Consider the following 13,049-nt stretch of genomic DNA (forward strand, 5'->3'; position numbering starts at 1 on the left):
CTGATTGGAAACAACCCATGCAGTATTTAAATAAGTGACTGACTGCTGATTGGAAACAACCCATGCAGTATTTAAATTGAGGGGCGCCTGGGTGGCTCAGTCGTAAGCCTCTGCTTTCTGCTCAGATCATGATCCCAGGGTCCTGGAATGGAGCCCCACATCGGGCTCCTTGCTCAGCGGGAGGCCTGCTTCTCCCTCTCCCACTCCCCCTGCTTGTGTTCCCTCTCTCGCTGTGACTCTCTCTGTCAGATAAATAAAATCTTTAAAAAAAAAAAAATTAAATAAATAAATAAATTGAGTTGGGGAATGGGAGGGCGGGGGGTGGAACTGGGGGAGGCTTGGAGGGTTTTCAGGCAGGGCAGAAGGAATTTTTAAAATCAACTATTAGGTGGCTTTGGGCTTCTGCCAAGCCAGGTTGGGTCCTTGGAGGGTCTCACATCTTCAATGAACATTCATCAGCTGGCCCTGGGCGGCCAGGGCAGCGTCCCAGAACCCAGGGTTCTGAGCAGGTCCGGAGACACTCGCTCCCGCAGGCTCCACGGATGGGGTGCCGCTGCGGGGTCCCAGGAGAGGGAGAGGTGGGTCAGGCAGCAAGGACGCGCGAGGGCGGAGTGGGGCCATCTGGACCCGCCCCCTGGGGGTGGGTGGCGTCTGCTAAGGGGGGCTCCCAACACACGGAAAACACGCACTTTTGTTGGATCAATCAGGACAGTGCCTCTGGACAAATGGGGATGGGCGCGGCTCAGAAGCCCTCCGGGAGGTTTCAGGCACCATCTGCTAGAGCTGAGGGCAGACTGTACCCAGGGAAGCGCCGAATTGGTCCAGCTCTGTGACCAGTCCTGTGACTCCAGCCATCCTGTCCTCAGTTTCCCTCTGTGAAAACAGATGCGTAGCACCCCGGCATAGCACAGCCCAATGCTTCTCCAGAGATAAACACTGCAATCTCCCCACTTCAGCCCCATTTTACAGACAAGGAAATAGAGCCCCTAGAGGAGAAATAACTAACCCAGGGTCACAGAGCTTATTGGCTATGTATCAGCTTGTGCACTGTTCATGTTTGCTGTCTAACACTTCGCCCAGTACCTGGGACCTAGCAGATACTCAATAAATGTTTGTGACACCAAACTGAACTGGAATGGGAACTGAAAACTCACGTTCTCGATCCTCGAGGAAAGACAGAATTTAGAAATCTAGTTATAATGACAGTCCAGAGCCAGAGCAGCGGGCTGCTGGATAAATGTGCCCACCCAGGGACCCTGGACTGCTGCCCAGGCATTCTGCTGTGAAAATTAGTTACTTACCCCTTCCTCCAGCTGCCCACTCGAGGGGCTTAGGGTGAGGAAATCACCCAAGGGCTTTGCCTTAAAACCTTAGAGCTGGAAGGAATCTTCCACAGCCTCTATTTACAGTTCTGTGTAATGTTTTCTTAAATGATTTTCATTAAGTTCGTTCAATAAATATTTATTGCGCATCCACCATGAACAAGGCTCTGTATTGCTAAAACAAGAAGTGGGATCTTTGTTAAAATTAGACGCAAGTTTGTAAGTCAGGAATTTTCTACAGCCAGAGGTATTTAGTGAGAAAACGTAATAAACATTCAATATAAATGGTACATACAGCAGCTATTATTTCAAAAAGCAAAGAGTTAAGGTTAAAAGAGGTCATTTTTTTAGAGAAATTATTGCCTCCTGGATGGAAAAAAAATCATAATTTCCAGGCGTAGAGAACTGATCAGTGGACCGGGGAAGTATCCCAAGGCTTTTTCTAGCAGATACAGGCAAGATCTGTTCTAGGACAACTAAAGGGAGCTGAAGATTTGACATCTGGCAAAACAAACCTAAACAAGCCCCTGAAAAGTCAAGAAAGAATTAGAGGGAATTCAAGATTTATTCAAGCCTGCAGAAAACCAAAGTTCAATCACGTGATTGAAAATATGAAATATTAAAATAGTGAAAGATTAGAGAACGAGCTGCCTGGTTGTATAAGTATTTGCTTTTAAGTCTTGTGCTAAATTGATGTCCGATCTCAGAGTCAGAGTTCAACAGCTCCATGTGGACTGGGAGCCCAGCACCATGTTTGATGTGAACAGAGACTCGGTTCACATTTGACACAATTCAGTGTTTTGTGAGTAGAAATCCAGCTAAACATTCACCTACCCTATGAACCAGCTAGTTCTCTTGTAGGTAGAATGATAGATATAGATAGACCTACAGATATGGATACGGATGGAGATAAATTACTGTCTTAGCTCTGGCTGCTATAATAAAATACCACAGACTGCATAGAGGGGGTGGCTTGAAAAACAGACATTTATTTTTCATCATTTTAGAGGCTGGGAAGTCCAAGATCAAGGTGCCTGCATGCTCAGGTCCCTTTTCCTGGCTGGCAGGCAGCTGCCTTCTTGCTGTATCCTCACACAGCAAAGAGAGGAAGGTCTGGCTTCTTCCTCTTCTTACAAAGATACTAATCCCATCACGGGGCTCCCCCTCAGGTCCTCATTTTAACCTAATCACCTCCAAAAGGCTCCACCTCCTAATACCATTACATTAGGGGTTAGGGCTTCAATATATGAATTTGGGGGGATATAAACACTCAGTCCAGAACAATACCCAACAGAAACGAGGGGTTTAGTCCACCAAAAGACACGTACAAGAATAGTTATAGCAGCCTTATTCATAATAGCCCAAACTTGGAAAGGATTCTAGTGCTCGTCAATAGGGAAATGGTTAAACAAATTGTGGTGTAGCCATACAATGGAATAATGAGCAAGAACATGAATAAATCACACAGGCATTATGCCGAGTGAAAGAAGCTTGACACCAGAGCACCTATTGTTTAATTCAATTTATATGAAGTAAAACACAAGCAAAACTAATCTATAGTGATAGAGATCAAAATAATGGTTGTCTCTGAGAGAGGAGCGACTCAAATTCTTCTGGGCTACTGGAAATACTCTATTTTGATCTAGATGGTAATAACGTGTGTGTGCATGTAAAAAGACACCAAGTGGTGCACTTTAATTTAATGCATTTTATGAAGGTTATGCCCCAAGAAAAAAGGAAAAGAACATTTCTCTCAGGGATGACAAGTACATGGTGGGCGGGCTGCCCTTATCCCTCCCTGGTCCCTCACTACTGATTAACCACCGTTCTCCTTCTCACTGAGCTCAGCTTCAGAATGTTCCCCAATGCAGCACTCCGGCCAGGTTGCTCTGAAGCAGAAACTGTTAGCATCTCCTCATGTGCACACACAAGCACTTTAATTAAGATATGCCATCATCTTCGATTCATTTGGCCATGCTTTGTGGAAAACCTGGCTTCTAATCCCTGACCGGTGGCAACATCCCTGCCTTCCAGGTGCGGTTCCCAGGAGGAAATGCCTTTGGAAGAGCAGGCTCAGAAGCTGGAGAACAAGAGCGGGAGGGACACACAACTATCCCAGGGTGAGGTGATGAACTCAGCGCCGCAGGTAACACTGAGGCCTGGTAAAGGCTACAGTTTGACTGGGGCCCATGTTACCATGTAGAACAAACTGGCTTTTCTCTAGTAGCAGGGAACAGAGAGGACAGGAGGGAAGAAAAGGCTGGACTACAGGAAATGACAGCCTCTTGATTTGTGCAAAGTCTTCTAGCAGCTGGAAACACAGCCTCCAAGTTAGGTCTTATCAGGGATGCTAACTTCCTGTTCAGTCTTCACAGCTTCCAAAATCCGCTCCATCCTCCATCAGACAACCATGTGATCTGGACAGAGTGGGAATACCCACCCCATTTTAAATAAGAAAACTGAGGCTCAGAGATCGGAGATGTATGACCCACAAACACCCTGCTAGCCAAGTAAGGGATTCAGAATTCACCCCCAGCTCTGACTTCCTCCTAAGCCCATGCTCCTTTTTTGTCTTTTCCTTTACGTTTTTATTTTTACATCAAAGCTATACATGCACCAAAATGGTCAAATCATTCTGTAAGACTGGTTATGAAAATGGCAGGTGTCCCCATCCCCTACCACCACCACCACCATTTCCCCTCCCGAGAGCTACCAACTTTCATCTCTTACAACTGGTCTTGTTGTTGTTATTGTTGTTGTTGTTGTTTTTAAGATTTTGTTCACTTGTCAGAGAGAGAGAGAAAAAAAACGGGCAGAGGAGGCAGCAGGCAGAGAGAGAAGCAGACTCCCCACTGAGCAGGGAGCCCGATGCGGGACTCGATACCAGGCCCCTGGGATCATGACCTGAGCTGAAAGCAGATGCTTAACTGACTGAGCCACCCAGGTGTCCCACAACTGGTCATTTTGTAATTTGTCTCCACAATGTATGAAAATAAATCCACACCGAGTTAAGCCACTGTGCCTTTTCAGCATCCTGAGAACACAAAGATCCTACAAGCTTCCAGAAATAGTAAAAATAACATCACCTACAAAGAGCTAGGGATTAGAATGGTCTCAGTTCTCTTGACAGCAACAACGTTGGCGCACAGAAGGCAAATTATGAAGGAAAAGGATTCCCAACTTAGAATTCTATACACAGCCGAGCTATCAATCAAATGTGAAGGCAAAATAAAGACATTTTCATATATTAAAGGTCTCAAAATATTGACTTCTCATGTACCTTTTTCTCAAGAAGCTCTCAGAGGATGCCAAACCCTTTACGATGGATCCACAATTACGTTGCTGTTATCCCTCTTCTCTTTTCTCTGTCTTTACAGATCTTGAACCTTCAAAATATCCTTTTTCTGTCAATTTAGTAGAATTTTAAGAGAGTGAAAATGAATATATTCAATTATCATTACCCAGAAGTTCTCTGCTCTTTTATTCATTGTTTTTAAAGCAATGGACCCTTTCTTCAAACAAAATCTTATGCAAAAGACAAGTATCTAAAACACACCAAAGCAATATTGCTTTGGTTGTGGTATGGTTTCTCTCCATTGGTTAACTGTTAAGAAAGTTGCTAGAAGGGCACCTGGGTGGCTCAGTCGTTAAGCGTCTGCCTTCGGCTCAGGTCATGATCCCAGCATCCTGGGATCGAGCCCCACATCGGGCTCCCTGCTCAGCAGGAAGCCCGCTTCTCCCTCTCCCACTCCCCCTGCTTGTGTTCCCTCTCTGTGTCTCTCTCTGTCAAATAAATAAATAAAATCTTTTAAAATAAAAAAAAAGTTGCTAGAGCTAATTATATGAAAAAGGAATGAGCAAATTAGAACAACACCATTTTGTGCCCATAAATTAATTAATGGATTTAGGTATTGAATATCAGCTACTGTTAGCATCACCCCTTATGTGCACACACACAAAATGACAACACCACATTGTGTGCACTTTTTGATGAAGGAACACACCACCACCTATAGTTGCCAAAAAATCACAACCTGAATTGATCAGGCCTCTGTATCCTACTACCCATTTATTGGAAATACAGATGCTGAACTACATGCATCACCACTATGCAGTCAGCAAAATCCGGACTGGGGAAGGTCAACTGGTCCAATGCCTGGGATCTTCAACATATAATTAAAAGAGGGGGGGAAAGGGATGGAGGGAGAATCTTCGGGTTAAAAGAGACTTTAAAGATATATCAAATAAAAAAAAAAGTAGGTAAGTACCCACCCATGTTCACAGCAACATCATTCACAATAGCCAAGAGGTAGAAGCAACTCAAGTGTCCACCCACAGATGAATGGATAAACAAAATGTGGTACATACATACAGTGGAATATAATTCAGCCTTAAAAAGGAAGGAAATCCTGTCACATGCAGCAATGCAGATGAACCTTAAGGACATTAATGCTGAGTGAAAAAAGCCGGTCACAAAAAGAGAAATACTGTGTGCGGCCACTTATATGAGGTAATCGAATTCATAGAGACAGAAAGTAGAATGGAGGGTCCCAGGGGTGGGGGGGAAGAGGGACTGGGGAGTTGTTCAATGCATATGGAGTTCTAGTCTGGCAAGATGAAAAAGTTCCCCAGATGGATGGTGGTGGTGGTTGCACAATGTGAACATACTTAACACCACTGAACTGTACGCTGTACACTTAAAAATGGTTAAGATGGTGAATTTTATGCTGTGCGTTTTTTATAACAATTTAAAAATTTTATTTAATTTTTAAAAGCGGGTAAGACTAAATGGTAGAGTTTAAGAAGGTGCTCGTGGGTGGCAAAGTCCTAGAGAAATGCGAGGCAGTGATTACCATAAAAGTTGGGACGAGGAGCTACTTTTTGGGGAGAGGAAAGGAGGTGCCTTTGGGACAGAGCACAGAGAGGCTGTCGTAGCTCCACTTCTTGATCTAGGTGCTGATTTACCAGAGTGGTCACCTTATAAAAATTCACTATGCATTTGTCTTCTGTGGTTTTCTGTATCTGTTTCAAGTATAATTTAAAAGCAAGAAAAAAAAAAAAAAACCTGAGAAGGAAGAAAGCTGCTACAATCCTGACTGTCAGCCAACATATTCCGGTAAAACAACCACTTCATCTGAATTAACAGAGGAGAATTTGGGAGCGAGGGAGCCTGAAGCTGGGCCTACCAGCTTTTCCTCACCTCTGCCTTGCTGAATACTTGTGCACAGCCCCGTCTGTACCACGTCCCCTCCCTGCATTGGAACCCCAGGTCCTGCGCACGCTCGCCTCTGCCCCTGCCTGCATCGGAACCCCAGGTCCTGCACACGTCGACCTCTGCCCCCTGCCTGCATCTGAACCCCAGGTCCTGCGCACGGCCCACCTCTGCCCCTGCCTGCATCTGAACCCCAGGTCCTGCGCATGGCTCCCCTCTGCCCCTGCCTGCATCGGAACCCCAGGTCCTGCGCACGGCCTGCCTCTGCCCCTGCCTGCATCTGAACCCCAGGTCCTGCGCACGGCCCGCCTCTGCCCCCTGCCTGCATCTGAACCCCAGGTCCTGCGCATGGCCTGCCTCTGCCCCTGCCTGCATCTGAACCCCAGGTCCTGCGCACGGCCCACCTCTGCCCCTGCCTGCATCTGAACCCCAGGTCCTACGCATGGCTCCCCTCTGCCCCTGCCTGCATCTGAACCCCAGGTCCTGCACACGGCCCGCCTCTGCCCCTGCCTGCATCTGAACCCCAGGTCCTGCGCATGGCCCGCCTCTGCCCCTGCCTGCATCTGAACCCCAGGTCCTGCGCATGGCTCCCCTCTGCCTCTGCCTGCATCGGAACCCCAGGTCCTGTGCACGGCCCGCCTCTGCCCCTGCCTGCATCTGAACCCCAGGTCCTGCGCACGGCCCCCCTCTGCCCCTGCCTGCATCTGAACCCCAGGTCCTGCGCACGCCGACCTCTGCCCCCTGCCTGCATCTGAACCCCAGGTCCTGCGCACAGCCCGCCTCTGCCCCTGGGGACTTTTCTCACAGAGCTAAAACAGCTGAGCTCTGCCAGGGGTCACAGGGAATGGACTCAGCAGCATGACAACCCAGGGTCTCCCCCCCAATGAGTGCACAAAGTTAAGACTCTGATGCCTTTGTTGTCAGCTGTCAAATTTCATTTTCTGGTTCCCAAATTCTCTACTGTGAATTCTGCTAAAATCTTTGTGCCACCATAATGTGCCATTACCGGGTCAGGATTGGAACAGCTTTCTGTCAGCCTGTGGTGATGAGCGTCCCAGCACGGGGTCCCTGGTGCTCACGCAAACACAGCCCCTGGCGTGCACAGGACAATGCTGTGGGTAAGAATGCAGCTCTTGTTCAGACTGCCTGGGTCCAGATCTGGGCCCTGCCACCTGACCTCACGCAACAGGCTACTTAGGATCTCTGGGCCTCTGTTTCCCCATAAGTGAAGCAAGGCATTGTTACAGTATTTACTCTCTGGGGTTGGTACAGGACCTCGATAAGCTGCAATACGTCAAGTCTTTAAAAAGAGAGCCTGGCTCAGGGTAAGTGCTCAGTGCCTGTCCTCATTTCACTTAAGGACACAGCCCCAGGCTCACAAGGGCCAGGAGGAAAAACAGGGAGGAGGGGAATCCATCCATCTACTGACCTTTCCCATGTCCTGGAGATGGGGGAGCTCGAGAAGTCTTGCTGCTTCCAGACCTAATTGTCCAGCTGCCTGGCTGAGTTCATACCTCAAGCTCAACATGACTGAAAACTCATGAATTGGGCTCCCCTGCCCCTCTCCTCCAGCCTGATCCTCTTCCAGTGTTTTCTATCTGTCTGAACAGCAGTAGTTTCTATGCAATTCGATGAGCCAGAAACCTGAGGGGCGCCCTGTACTCTTCCCTCTTCCTCACCTCACTGCTGACCCGTCTCCACAACACATGGACCTCACCTTCTAAGCACATCACAAAATCACTCCCCTGTCTCCCACTCCCTGCCATCTCCCTCTGGGGGCTCATGCCGCATGCCTCTCCTCATCACTACCATGGCCACCATTTAAATTTCCTTCTAGGATTGTTTGACTAGGATCGGCCTCCCCCACTAGACTAGACGTTCCAAGAGGGCAGGCGCCATGCCGGTGTTACTCCCATCCAAGTACTAACCAGGCCCGACCCTGCTTAGCTTCCGAGATCAGACGAGATCGGGCGCATTCAGGGTGGTATGGCCGTAGACACATGCCGGTGTTACTGAACATTGAGCATTCACCAGCTTTTAGCACATACTGGCCCATCACGGGTGCTCAGTGAGGATACACAGAATGAGATAAATACTAGAGTTAAAAAGGAACCCGTTTCCCTCATTTACATGCTGTGGCCCAAGGGAGCCTGCCACCTTTGCAGCCCTTAGGGCCTTCCCTATAGGAGCCACATCACCTCTCTTCACCTGCTCCCTTCCATTTCACCTGCCTTGCCCGCCCCTCAGAGCCTCCACACCAAATGGGGTGGACCTAGATTGTTTCCTTGAACTGAGGCAGCCATGGAAGCCTGGCCCCTCTGGCCCCACTGAGCCAAAACCTTCCCTGCAGTCCCCACCCCCACCCCTGGCAAGCCAGTGAGTTTGGGTACTTCCCCAAAGGTAGGAGGAAAGACACAGAGCCACAGTCATCTGAAGAACCTTGCTCCGTCGCAGAACCTCCTCCTCCCTCGCTGCTCTGACGGCTGGAGCAGAGGGAGAGCCCAGAGTCGCTTGTTCAGTGAGTACTTACTGAGCACCTGCTATGGCCAGGCCCCCGCAGGAGACAGTTGGGGCAGCTAGGTGGACAAACATGGCAGATGCAACCAACAGCCATTCTCCTCTTCCTCCTCGCCAACAAAACCAATTTTGTTCAGTGCCCTGCCCCAGATCCCTGGGGTGGGGGGCACTTTATTCCTCTCGTAGATGCTGGTTTATCAAAGTGCATATGACAATTTTAGCCAAGGGAACTTGAGGGGAAGTCTGCTGGGGAGCTGCTAGGAAAGTTTCCTCACTCTTAGAAGGGGAGGTAAACAAGAAGCACCTCCTCCTCAGGCCTACATTGGGTGATGCCTGCAGCCGGGCGGCCACCTCACGATCTGGACGTGGACGACACACTAGCACGGCAGGCTGAAAGACAGGAAGAGCCTAGATCCTTGACGACACTGTTGAGCTTCTGAATCCACCGCCCTGGGACTGCCCCGCCCCTGGTCTATCACGCGGTGATAAAAGCCTTCATGGTTTAAGCTATCCTCCGGTGAGTTTCCTGTCCCTTGCAGCCCAAAGCCACCTAGAGGGGCGGCACAGGCAGTCAACACTTCCTGAGCAATTGCGGGACAGCAGGCACTGAGTAGTTCTCTCTCAGCATCCCTCTCTCAGCTCTTCCCACTCCTGCCTGAGAGCTGGACTCGATCGAGCCCATTTTACAGCTGAGGAAGCTGAGACACAGAGGTGGAGGACAGCTTGCTGTGTCACACATACTGAGTGCAAGTGCCAGTGCACTTGGAACCAAAACCCAGGTCGTCGGCCCTCCTCCTGCCACAGCAGCAGAGCCGATGGGTTTGACCACTGTGTTGGTCGGAACTCTCCGTCACAAGTATAACGGGTGGGAGCCAGCCAGCCTAAGCTTCAGAGGCAGGTGCTGGCTCTGTTCCCGACTGCAGACAGGGCAACGAGATGGCTGGATCCAGGAACTCAGAATCCGTTCCCTCTCGTCTTTGCTTCTCTCTGACACCGCGCCTTCAGACCAGCGCCCTGCTAGGCTGGAATCATGGCCACCAGCAGCCTTGGTCTCACATCCCAACGGCCAAGGGCCAAAAAGGACAGAGGTCTCACTCTCCCCAGTTTGAGTTTTATCAGCCAAACTTGGGCCCCATGCCTTCACTGTAAGTCTGGATCCTGAGTGCCACCTTCGGGTTCTGTGGCTTGGCCACTCCAACCTCTCTATGCCTCAGTTTGCCGGTCCTGAACTAAGGACTTCACTGGGCTGTGGCGAGTGTCATTCATGTGTCCAGCAAGCACTCCACTTCGTGCACGCCAGCTACGAGTCAGGCAGCACACGAGGTGCTGGGGCTACAGCAAAGGATAATGAGACCCAATCCCTGCCCTCGTGGTGTTTACAGTCTAGCAGGAAAGAAAGATATTAAATAAACAAATGCGGGAATGAATATCTCTGTTACAACTCTGCTAAGTGTTCTAAGGGACAAAGACAGAGCACAGTGGGAGAGAAAGAAAGTGAACCAAGCTCAGACTGAATGCGTAGCATTAGAAAGCCTGACTCTGGGCGTGGAGTAAGCATTCAAGGCTAGGGTAGCTATTACCTAGGTTTTCCCCTGGCATCTTCCCAGTCACCTCATGCCCACAGTGACTTACTGTGAGGAGAAGAGCTAGGTGAACTGGTGGCCCTGCTCTCCATCGCTGCAACCAATTACAAGCCTCCTAGGGGATGAAGCACAAGGGTGACGCATGCGCTGGGACAGCACGAGTACAGCAGGTCCCAGGGCAGCCTGTTCCTGGTGGATGGCACGCACCCAGCTCTCGGCAGCCCCTTCCTGGCTCCGGCTGAGGCTCCAGGGGCTTCTCAGGCTCCAGGGTCTCCCAGGCTCCTTCCGCTGGCTCTGCGTCAAACCCTAAATGAAGGAGGGCTGGAGAGAGATTTACTGTGTAACAAGCCAACTTTCCATTCGCCATTGCCAGGCTCTGCTGTCCCCACAGCTCCTGGCCACAGGGACAAGGGCCCTGCCCCTGCCCCAAGCCTCTGGACTGTCTAATCATGTCCTGGTGACCGCCTCTGGAGGGACCGTTTGCGAAACTCTCTTTGTGATCAGAGGATGTGTCTGTAAAACACACTCAGGCCCCTCTGGGGTTCCACTCCCATCTCTCTTGTACAGACATACTGTTTTTTCAGGGAAGAAGAGCCAAGAGCTGCTAGGTTAGACTAATTGCCACAAATGCTGACTCCATTCCTAAATTCCATCATCGTTGCCATGAGCCCAGCTCAAGCCCTCAGGACCCTAATCTGGACCGTGATGCCAGCCCATCTGACCTCCCAGCCCCCAGCTCTTCTTCTGCCACCGTGGAGACAGCCAAAGGGGCTGCCTGGCACACACATCACCCCTCCATTTGCCACCTTCCATGGTTCTCTGGATCTGAACAATCCAAACCAGCCCCCTTAATGTGGCCAACAAGGCCCCCTGTGATCTGGCCCCCCTAACATTTCCAACCGTGTGTTCTCAGGAAACCATGCAGGGTTTTCTACTGTGTATGTGTAGGGGGGTTAGCACCCCAGCCCCCACGTTGTTCAAGGGCCAACTGTACTCAGAGGTACCCCAAAGTTGCAGATATAGCTCTTTTGCCCCCACTTTGTAACAGCAACCCAACTTCCCTTTGGTTCAGAGGCACAAGGAGCCCAGCATGGCTGGGTGGCAGTCTCAATTCAATGGACTCATTGCTGTGTCCCCTGATGGAAGCATACCTCCATCACAACTGAGGCCTTCAAACCAGCTAAGCTCCAAGTTTCTGCAGGTAAGTTAGAGTGACTTGCCTCAAGGTACCTTGACTAACTTAACTGACCTTAACTGAGGGTAGATTAGAGGACAAGGAAGGGCCCTCCCCCTCCCACCCCTTGATTGCTTCCATCAGGCCAACTGCTTCCAGGTTACAGGGCATGCGATAAGACTAGTGAATTCCCATGAGCACAAATCTGTTACTGCACTTACATTACTCTGAAAGTAGACCCCCCCGGTCAGAAGCAACCTTGTGTAGAATACCAGGACAGTGCATGAGGGATTCTGTGAGCACACAGATGGTTAAGCTGTGGAAGTATTTCAGGAAAGGGTGGAAATCCACATCCAGAATAAGTGTTTATTCCAGTGATGACCAAACCGATGCCTTCCATGATGGAAGGGGTCCAGTGCAATCAATCTGCCACCGGATGGCTAGCTGACGGGTCCCCACCACCTTTAGGAACAGTAAGCTTCTAAAGTGTCTGGAGGCCATTTCTTTCCTTCCTTTCCCCATTCATACAATAATTTTCTGAGTGTCCTCCTGTGCCCCGGGCCCAACCCTGTGCTTATCCTGTAAATGGCACAGTAGGGGCTGGGCTCTTGGCCATGGTGTCAGGCTCAGGGTTTTTGTACACAGAGACAGAGAAACAAGACGGCTGCCGCTGCCATCGCTTCTCAAATGGAATGACGTGATGGAAAGAGCACTGGACAGGGAGCTGGAGTGCCTGACTTCTAGTTCTAGACCAGCCCTCAGCACTCCTGTGATGTGAATAGAGGCACATTGCCTTGCCGACCTCAGTTTCCCCATTCTTAAAACAGAGTGAGGGGCACCTGGGTGGCTCAGTCAGTTAAGAGTTGACTCTTGATTTCCGCTCAGGTCATGATCTCAGGGTCATGAGATCAAGCTCCACATCAGCTTCCATGCTCAGCGAGAAGCCTGCTTGAGATTCTCTCTCCCCATCTCCCTCTGCCCCTCCCCGCTCTAAAATAAATAAATAACAAACAGAGTGAAAGCCCCAGGATAGCAGGTACCAGTGATACCAAGGGGGGGGGCGTGGTCAGATCGGTTCCCCTTGGATGCAAGGGTTGTTTATGGAGAGTTGTTTGGTTTTTTTTTTAATAATGAACTAGCAGTTGGTCTGCTTTTTATTATCACCAAATACCTGCAATTCCAAAGAGTATCAGTGGAAGAATACTCCTAACCCAAAAAAGCCTTTTGTTTACCTAAGTTCT

This window comes from Phoca vitulina, unplaced genomic scaffold (assembly GCF_004348235.1).
Source record: "Phoca vitulina isolate PV1807 unplaced genomic scaffold, GSC_HSeal_1.0 scaffold48, whole genome shotgun sequence".
NCBI lineage: Eukaryota > Metazoa > Chordata > Mammalia > Carnivora > Phocidae > Phoca > Phoca vitulina.